We start from the raw sequence: 11,341 nt of genomic DNA on the forward strand, positions 1-11,341 counted from the left end.
TTAGTTTTTATATAAAAAACATTTTTATGTGGAAAATTTTTACTTGCAAATGTGGCTAAGTGGGAAAAAAAATCATAGTATGTATATCAATGTTAAATGTTTGGAACTTTACTAAAACTCAAATAGATCTCTAGTTCAAATTCAAAACTTATAAGCCAGACTCACGCCTATATATGATTGAGATCTTGATGGTTCAGCTATGTTAGTTAACCATTTTTTAGAATAGAACAGCTTGTGGTACGAGTGATTAGGGGTGTCAACAGGTCGGGTTTGGTTCGGACTTAGGTGAAACCAGACTTGAACCAGATTTTCGGGTATGATATCAGGTTTAAACTGAGGTCTAATTGAGTCTACTATAAAAGAAACCATACCGGGATCCGATAAAAACTATATGAACCAGACCCAGACCATACCCAGTAAAATAATATCTTTTGTCATTTTTACATTGAAAAACTGCAGGTCCTAATCGGAATGCAGGTCAGGCCCGAGTCTGGTATAAAATTCTATAAACTATACCCGAGTACATGAAGTAATCAGACCTGCGAGAATCCAACCTTGACTGCCTCTCAAAGCCTGCTCCAACTACGCTGTCTCATTTGAGGTAAAAGTTAGTTGCATTGTAACATTTTAAAATTGACAAAAGAGAGTGGTTTGAGTTTAATATAATTTACTAATTTTTTAATTAATTTTTGTTTTTAAAAGTACCCACGTCAGGCAGTAGTTTGTTAATTGGCAAGACAGTGTCATGATTATTTATTTTAATAAAGGGGAATTAGGAATACTACTTACATGGGATTCTATGAGGACATGGTGAGAGAGAGAGATTGATTACTGGATAAGAATGTGAACACATGGAATTTTATCAATATCCAACCTCCATGTAGTCGAATTTGATAAGTCAAAATCATATCCAATTATAATCAGTTGAGTATGGTTTTGATTTTTTTGCTACTGAATCTAACGAATATTTAGATTTGACAGAGATCCCAATATATTTACATGTAAAAAACTGGATTTGGTATGAGATTTTTGCTGTTGGAGTCCGAATTCAAATTATAATCCATTTAGCCAACATTCATGATTAGTCAAATATGGTATTGGCCACACTTGAATTAGAACCCTTGAATTCTTATCATTAAAACAAGCTTGACTCATCATGGTTGATCTGTGTTTTTAGTCATCATGTTTTATTTGTGCATAATTGTGCAAGGACAGGCCGTTCCCTAGTTGTATGCTTTATATGCCATTTATATGAGACCCATCTAAGAGGTAAGCAATCCAACCATGGTGTTTGAAAGGACTGCTAGGTTTCCATCAAGGGTGGGCACAAGGCTTAAACCCCAAGTTATATGACATTCAATCAAACATGGAACTTTGCCTTCAAACAAAGAACATGCAATATAGGGTCGTACCTGACCAGTAGACAGTCATAAATTAAATTTTATCACCAATCATTTTTTTAATTATAACAAACCAAAGGTAATTTGAATAATGCTCAAAAGCAATCGAATATATAACTTTTTTTGTTATACAATCCCAAAAACAAACTTGATAAAAATGAGTTGACACAGAATTTTAAAAGTGAGTAAATCTCATTTATGTGATATTTTCTCATGAGGTCTCGTGAGATTTTAAAATCTAGTTCAAAATTGAATCTCTTTTGAACAATATTTTCACTTTTCAAAAACACACACAGACGCACCCAAGTGTTGCACGAGGGTATGACATATAAAACAAAAATGGCCACCTATTGTCAATGGAGGACATTGACCCACTTGTTGGGGAGGACACCTCACTCAAGGTGGTCCAACCTGACACCAAGTGACCTGTTGTTTTTTGGCACCATAACACAAACACAAAGGCTGGAAATAATGGAGAGAGAAACCAGTAACTTAGTATGTTCAGTGACAAAACCTTGCTGAATTTTTTATACTTATATTTTATTATATACACCAACATTTTCTCGAGATTTTTGAGTGAAAAACTACTAAATAATTTTCGTGAGAATGAGATTTGTGACTATAATTCGTCGATATGGTTTCCAGCCAGCCAAACTTTAATGATAATTTAATATAGAGAGTTGCAAAGTGCAATAAAACGATATAGGTATTGAGGCTGTGTGCACAATCTTGCTTCTGATAAAGAAATCTTGAAAAGTTTGATTACATCCTTTTGTATCACATCGAAACATGCAGGAAAACCATCAGCTCTTGAAGCTTTATCACTTTGGGCTTGTAAAACTGCAAATGGTGCCTTCTTATTGACCCATTGGACTCTAATACGCCTGACCTAGAATTAGCTCGACCGATGTTCCACCTCTAATTGCAATTTAGCATAGGATACCGGCTTTATTATGGCCCAAAAAAAGAGCCCTTGCCCACAAGGGCACCCCTCATCTTGTAGGGGTGACTTGTGAATGTCACCAAGTTAACAGGACGTCACAAGTTCAAAACCCACGGATGGCATCCCTTGCCATTGGGTGTACTCCCCGGTGGGCAGGGAGGACTTTAAGGGTTTTACCAACCGGAGGCCAGCTAAGGTGTGGTTGGTGGTGGAGGGTTTTCTCTTAGATTATCCAAAAAAAAACAGCAGTTACTTATTATACAACGAAATGTTGCACACTAATTCTCAGCAAAATATTTAATAAAAAAATCAGAAACCTAACAGTGGTGTAGTGAGATGGGGCCTACGATGCTAGACAGAAGTCTAGGTTCTAATCTCATGGGTGCCATCCCTTGTGTAAGCCAAAGTGTGGCGACTCTTTGAGAGCAATGAGTAAACTCATGGCTCTCCTAAACACGGGAATTGATTCACATGCCAAACAACTCAAATACAACTCTCAGAAATTGACTCTCCTGGTTTAAGAGTCGACTCATAAGGTACAGCGGTCAACTCTCTTCAGAAAAAGTCGACTCTCCCATTGCAGGGGTTGACCCTTGGTCTGCAATGGTCGACTCTTTAGAGAGCAGGAGTTAATTCTTTTGAAAAGAGTCAGCTCAAACAGTAATACGAGTTAGCTCTTCTTTTGAAGAGAGTCAACTCTTCCAAAACAAGAGTCAACTCCTCTGAACAGGGGTCGACTATTCATAAACAAGAGTCGACAATTGTCTTAAAAACATAGGTCGATCATGTCCAGAGAGAGGAATCAACACCCGAAAGTAGGGGGGCGACCCTCGAGTCTATCCAACCTTCTACAAACAGTAGGGGTTGACTTCCTGTAAAGCAGGAGTTGACTCCTACCCTTTGCAGAATCAGGTAGCTTCCAAAAATTCATTTAGGAGCTAAGAAACACCACCAAAAAGGTGGTTCTATCCCAACAACTTCAACCCAACATGTAGAGGGTTAGAACAAAGGATCTAACACATATCGTTCATAAAATCTCAAGCATAAAGAAGATTTTTAAACATTCATAATATGAATACGAACTTGGATTACATAAGCTAAATGATGCAGAGACGGCGATGAAGCTTATACACAATCTGAGATCCCAATGGATCTCCACTCGCGAAAGCTTAATGTTTTTAACCAGAGAATCAAAATAGGAGTCAATCAATCTACGATTAGAGGAAGGGGCACTCTGTTTCAGCAGTTGGTGCAAACACGAAAAATATGTGCAACAAGCACACCTTTCCAACGGATCTAAGAACACATAAATCATATCGGTGTTGTCCAAATTATCAACAGTTCTTTGAACTAGACAGACTGGTCGCTGGATGTCCAACCGATATACAGTCGGTCGGCTTCAGAAGGGTTTTTGTATCTTCTGACGATAGAGTTTGGGAAAATTCTAAACAGGTAAGTTTTGCAAAAATTGTTGTTTTTTCAACAAACTAAGATTTGCAATTTTTGGATTAATATACTGAAAGTTATCTTCACAATACATTGATGTATTTTCTGTTTCAAATTATACAAGATGATGAGCAGGATTTTAAGCATACAGAAAACAAGTAACTTTTGAGACAAAAAATGTTCAATTCATCAAATACTCAAAACATGAAAGTTATTAATCAAAATGTTATCTTTTCAAAACAACAATTAGATAGATAAACACAGCAGAAATGACAGAGATATGCTTCAAACACCGAACACTAACAAGAATATAAAATGCAGTCCAAAACTCACATATCACTCGAGTAATAGTGATTGATAGGAATTTTAGGCCAGAAAAAAAATGGATTCAGAACAATTGATAAACATGAAAGTTGGAGATCTGAATGCTAGCTTTCTAACAAGCTAAGATTCAGAACTTTTTGTTTAGCTGTTTGGGAGAACATAGCAAAATACCAAACTCTGTCAAGAAATGGATATAACAGGCAACCATGTAAATCTCATTCAAGCAACAGAATTTACCAGTCTTTTTAGACACTTTACAAATTAGATTTAGGCAAAATTCTAAACATTAAAGTTGACGAGTTGGATGTCAGCTTTCCAACAAGCAAAAGTTTGTAATTTTTTGTTCAACCATTTAGGAGAAATGAACAAATTACCGAACCCTGCTAGAGGATTTTAGTCACTTGCTTCCGACTAAATCACAAACCCAAATCTAAAAATATATATTCTTAGATTTGATGAAAATGCAACTCAAACGAATGATATAACAACTTAAGGAATTATATTCCAACTCAATCACAATCATCAAATGTTCAACCAGTTCCACACAGCCAGATTAACAAGATATCACAATCATAAAAATATTTGTCATAAAATTTTAGGAGAATGATAAGCAAGAAAACAAAATAGTGTATCTGTTTATGAAGCCAGCAAGACTCGAACTTCAGCAGCAACACAACTCAAAGGAACTTCTAAAACAAGCTTCAAACAGCCACAACTCAATACTCGAACCCGCAAAACCAAAAATGAAGCAGCCACTTAGCTGAAAAATTGTTCTCCTTTAAAACTTTCTCCACCAAAGAACTTTTCTTCACCCTTCTTTACTTTCCAAATTTTTTCTTCAAAACAAGAGAACCAAGCCCCTTGGTCGACCCCCTAGGGTTCTTAAACCCTAGGGAAGATGTCTCATAATGGAGGTAGATTTTCCCCAAGGCCAATCAAAAGCCTATTTTTGAATAAGAGCATTAATAAACTTCCAACAACCATTTTGACTTTCAAAGTCAAGGCTGAGTTCAAATGAAGACTAAAATTATCCTCTAAAAGGGGCACCATATAGTATCTAGCGGGTTTGGATCTTGGGCAAAATCTAAACTCGCTATAAATTGGATCCTACACAAAAATGCTAGGAACAAAAATTTTCTCAAAAACAGAAAACCACCCCGAAACCCCATACACCCTCTAGTGCCATAAAAAGATCTTACAGAGAACTAGAACTATTCGGATCCGTAGAATCTGGCACCTATAAAAAAATAAAATAATAAAATAATAAAATAAAACAAGAAGAAATATCTAATATGATTCCAAGCTTGTCAAAATGGAATCAAACAGCAATGACAACTAACAAAGGACATGGGTTACTCCGAGGATCCAATTAGACCGAAAAAGTCCTCGATGAGATTGGATCATCTTGGGTAACATTGCCCTGATCACATCTAGAGAGTTGGATTAGGATCCAACTCGTCTTCAATGTTCGGATCTTCTGGATGCTCTGCATCATCTCCCCCAAGTTGAAAAAGCTTCATCCTCGGAACTGAATCCTCGTCACTCTTATCACCATGGTACCGCTCCAAATGCTTGACATTAAACACGTCTGAAGTCTTGAAATGAGGTGGCAACCATGTAAGCATTAGAATTAATAACATTAGTAATTACACATGGACCAATGCGCTTAGGCGCTAATTTAACATGCTTTTCTGGAGGTAAACGTTATTTTGTCAAAGTAACCCATACCAGATCTTCAGTTTTAAAAAGTACATGTTGATGTTTTTTATCATAACTTGATTTATACTTACTGATATTTTCTTGAAGCCTTTGATATACCTGTTATCTTGTATAAAATTTATAACGGGTCCAATAACAGGAATAGGAGCTAAATCAACATGAGAACAAGGATTAAAACCATAAAAAACAAAAAAAATGACTAAAGCCAGTAGAACGATTCACAAATTTATTAAATGCAAATTTAGCTTGTGCAAGTATGTGTGGCCAAGATTTTGGCTTATCATTTATTAATGCACGTAAAAGGTTTTCTAAAGATCGATTCATAACTTCAATTTGATTGTTGGTTTGAGGATGATGAACAATGCTAAATTACAAAGTGGTTCCTAACTTTTTCCACAACTGATACAAAAAATTATATATTGTCAGTTTCTAAAAAAATTATCTTTAAAACATGAGTTTTCCTTTAAAACAAGTCTTGATTTCAAATAAAACATTCTTGAAAATAATCATCTAGTTAAAACAGAATTTCAGTACATGTATTGGTCACAAAACCAAATTTTTAAGCATACTTTGCAATATAAATGAGCTGTAAAAATATCTATTTATCTAGTATATACAGAATCATATTTATAAACACTTTAGAAACAAGTGAGAACTATAAAAATTTTAATTCATAAAACTATTACAGAAAGTTAGTTTGTGAACACTTTATGCAATAGCAACTAATACATATTTGTGTATACATTTTTTCTACTAACTACAAAAATATATCTCTTTGTTCTTAAAGCATAACTCGAGAAAAGATTTGTCAAAACACATAGTTAAGTTGAAAGTCTATGAATAACATGAGTGTAATAGTCCAAAGTTGCACATATTCTACAGATTTATCGCAAAATCCACTCAATAGTCAACTTTTCCAAACACAAAAGTTGACTTTGGGCTAAACTGAGCATAAATAATGTTCAGCAATCAACTCTCCTTTCTGAGGAGACGACCCTCGGGCTAACTGCATCATAAATACATAAAGGAGTTGACTCTCCACTTCAGGAGTCAACTCACTACAAAAAGGAGTCAACTTTTTTGGTGAAAGAGTCTACTCTTTTAAAGAAAAAATCAACTCTTTTGCTTCACAACAACACTGGATGGAACAAGCTTGGAGGAGTCGACCCTCGCGCTAACCAGAATATGAAAATGCACAGGTGTCGACTTCATAAACATAGGAGTCGACCCCTAAGGCATTTTAGTTTCATCTCACACTTTCAAAACTCTGAAACTCATGGTTTGAAGCACACAACTCACTTGATATTCAACCCCAACACATCTAGGGGTGTTTCAAAATACTTACACACCTCTCTCAACAAAAACATCACCCAAAAACAATTCTAAGCATGTTTTTCTACAAAAACACATCCAAACATTCAAAGCATGTTTTTTCACAAAAAACACCACAAAACTAGTTGTAGTCCTAGTATGCTCACTACCTCGAATCGCTATATCTGATAGGTACAAGTCCACTAAATGCATTATGTGCAACTTGCACACACTAGCACAGACTCTCAGTAACTACACACACGCACAAGATAGTTGTCCATATTGAAATATAGCCCTAGACACAAACTAAGGTACCTCTGAACATCGCTCTAGCTGCAACAACTCTAGTAATGGTGCAACTCAACCACAAGGTGGTGGTGAAGCTGGTGATCGTATACCAATGGAGAGAGAAGGTGAGAGTGTGTAAGAGGAGAGGGAGAGAGAGTACAAGAGAGAGAAAAGGAAAACTTGTCGCCCTCTTGAGTTTAAATAGGCTCTCATAAAAACTAGGGTATGGGTTTGGGCAAAGTTGGACCAAAGTGGTCCAGATCAGGTTGGGTTCCAAGTAGCAAGGTTCAGCTGACCCTAGCAGATCTGACCTGCTAGGGTTGGCTAAGCTGTGAGGCAGCAGCTGCTGCAGCTCCAGCCAAAATGACCAAATTGCCCTTAAAACAAAAATGGTTTATATTATCTTTTCTCAAACCCAAATCACAATAATTCCATTGAACCACTTCAAATAATATTGAATATGTCCCCTCATGCAGTTGACTGATTTGGTCAACTCAGAGTTGGACAACTATGTCCTTCAAGACAAAAATACCCTCAAAATAACCCAGAATTAACTCAAATAACCCTAAAACTTATCGTGCACTCCAAACTCATTGCAACTCTATTTTCGACGAAAAGAATATTTTCCTTCTCAAAAAATTGTAAGAATGTAACTAGAAATGATAATTACATAAAAAATCTATCTATATTGTCATTTTTTATAAACTACAAAAGTCAAGAAAAAATATCGAATATTACAATAAGAGTGGGAGGTTCATCAATTTTAAGAGTCAAATTTACATCCATGTAACCCAGAGTGAATAACAATATTTCTTTCCAATCTAAAAAATTTGGCCCGTCTAAGATGGGGATATTACTAGAACCATCAATGATCAATGAACTTGGTACTACAAGAATGAAGGAAAAAAATCATATAAATGCTTATATGAGACTCATATTGAAAAGATAAAATTGACACTCTCTATTATTCACCTTTTCAAAGACAAGCATAATAGGGTCACTATTATTCTACTTGGATAGAAATGATAATCCTCAAAGCTGCTTCGCCTCCTCAATTCTCAAGAAATTGACTTTAATTGATAAAACTAATAGATCGTGTTACCAGAGGCAATTCAGCATTGTACTTTTAGATACAATTATGCTTCATGGGTTGGTGAATTATTATATTCTGTGTGAATTTGGAACACAATGACCTATCTTTGGGTAGAATCATTATTTTATAAATTCGCACACAACCATAAAACTGAATATCAACATGGTTCAAAGAACGTTCAATCAACACAACTCATATCACTTTGGTGATTACAAGAGTGAGTTGATTAAGATCTATTACCACAAACATATTCATATTACAAAGCATGCTTATGCAATCATGATAATGTATGTATATTCATGACAAACTATGTATAATAACATCAAAAATATAAATGCATGCTCCATATCATATGCATAAATAAAATTTTGATGAAACACATCACATATATCATGAATTTAGTCATAATTCATGCTTAAATATCATGAAAAACACAAAGCAACATCAAATGCATGCAAAAGACATGCATCCATGATAAAATTATACATAAATGCATGATTAAAATGATAAAGACATGTTGTTACAGGTAATACTTGGGGTCCTAGTGTTGAAATTGATCATAAAATACCATGAACTGGTCTAAATTGGCCTCAAATCAGTCAAAAAAGACCCTGAACCGGTCCTAAAATAGTTGAACTGGTTGAAAACAAACACAAAAGCTTCTAAACCCCCAAACCAAATAAGAATACCCTTATTTTTTCTCAAATATAAGAAAATAGGGTCTCATCTTGCAGGAACTGGCAAAAAAACTTTCGAAACCAGTCAAAAAAGGCTCTGAACCGGTCTCAAAATGCATTATATCTATCACCAAACTGGTTTTGCTCCTTAAAATGGGTAGATTGTGCATGGATCCAGTTTTGAACTTGATCCAACCTGGTTCGTATTCAGACCCAGTCTAAACGGATCTCGAGTTGAATCACATGACCCAAACCCAGTTCAGATCCAAACCCGATCCAAACGAATCCCGAGTCGAATCCTACAATCCAGACCTAGTCCAAATCCAGACTCAGTCCAACCAGATCCCAGGACGGATCGAGATCCTGAACCGAATCAAGGTCAGACCCAGTCCAAGACTCGAAACTTCTTGGATCGGGTCCCTTCGGATCAAGAGCATACTCGATCCACCCTGAAACCATTTTAATTGGTTCCAGTTTCTAGATCAGGTCCCACCCAGGTCAAGTTCCACTGTAGTTACAGTGCTACAGTGGAAACCTAACACCACCCCTGGTAACGTAACCTTTTTTTTAGGGTTTTGCCCCCCTCTGCCACCCACTTTCATCCGCTGCCAACAATCACCACCGATGGCCTATTCCGACGATGACAGCTAGCCAGAGGGCCAGCTGAAATCATATGTGGCTTTTTATAGCCACGGTCTTCAGCGGCCGGCCTTGATGACTCTGGCAGCCATCAAACACCAATGGTGACAGGGCCTGGACAGCAACCCAATGACCCTACACCCAACTTAGGTGGTGGGGGAGTGAGGAAAACTCCTTAACCTGAAAAAATGGCCACCCAGTTTGTTGGCACCTACACTCATCGACAATGACTTCTATCGGCCTTGATAGAGCCATCACGACATCTTCAACAGATGGCATAAGACAGCATCATTGAATCTAGTGAGCACGGTTAGATCGTTGATGCACCCACATGCGCAGCGGTAGCTTGGGGTGGGCCCATAACCCAATATAGGCAAAAAATCATGGAGAATACAACTTATCGAAAGCCGCCATGGTCGATCCAATTGAAGCTTGGATGGACGTGGGTGGTCGTTGTTCTCTTCAGCCAATCGATGTCCTCGATGAGCCCATGTTGTCATGGTCAAATGGTGAGCAGGTCCCTTGAACTCAGAGAGAGATCACCTTGGTAGTCCTCATCAAGCTACTATAGATCTCCTTATATAGCAGAAGAAGAGTGGGGTTTACATGCATGGCATTCATGCATGTAAACGTTTCACATTCCCATATTGAATTTGGGTTATAAGCCCATCCCTCCCACTCTTACGCATCTCTTGGTGTGCCCTGTGTCAAACCGGGTCCTATCTAAAAAGTCAAACACAAACCCCTCCAACCTGATGAGTGGAGCCCTTGTGGCCAGGTAAGCCATCGTTAACTTGTGATGTCCCGTCAATTTGGTGACCTACACAAGTCGCCACTACCACATGAGGGGAGTCCTTTTGGGCTCACGTTTGATCATTGTTTGGTTCAGATATAAAAGAAACCAAATCAATCCAAGAATCTGTCATCATTCCCAAACCCTTTGTTTGGATCAAAGTTGGCCGGCCTCGTTCAAATTAACACTACAACAACAAAAAAATGTCCGCATAATGGATGCCTCTGTTTTTTTTTTTAACAAGAGATGGAGGACTGAACCCCACTAGTCCTCTTTTTAAGTAAACGTAATTTTACACGCCTAGATTGAATATATATATATATATATATATATATATATATATATATATATATATATATATATATATATATATATATATATATATATATATATATATATATATATATATATATATATTTCAGATACTTGACACAAGTCCCTCAAATATGAGAACTGATGTGTGAACCACGATTTTCAATGATTTAATTTATTTTCTCTTGAATGTAACTGTACCGATTTTGATGCATAATCAAGAATTTTTTAAGGCTTTAAAATCAATGGCTCATAATCTTCATAAATATTCAAGCGTTCAAAAATCACATTTTTCATCGAAAATACATGATCCAATGACTGATTTCTTGCAAATTCACCAGGACAAGCACATTCATATGGTTGGATTTGCAAAAAAAGTGCTTAAAATGCCCATGT

Source organism: Nuphar pumila, chromosome 7, assembly GCF_984573655.1.
Source record: "Nuphar pumila chromosome 7, dmNupPumi1.hap1.1, whole genome shotgun sequence".
Taxonomy (NCBI): Eukaryota; Viridiplantae; Streptophyta; class Magnoliopsida; order Nymphaeales; family Nymphaeaceae; genus Nuphar; species Nuphar pumila.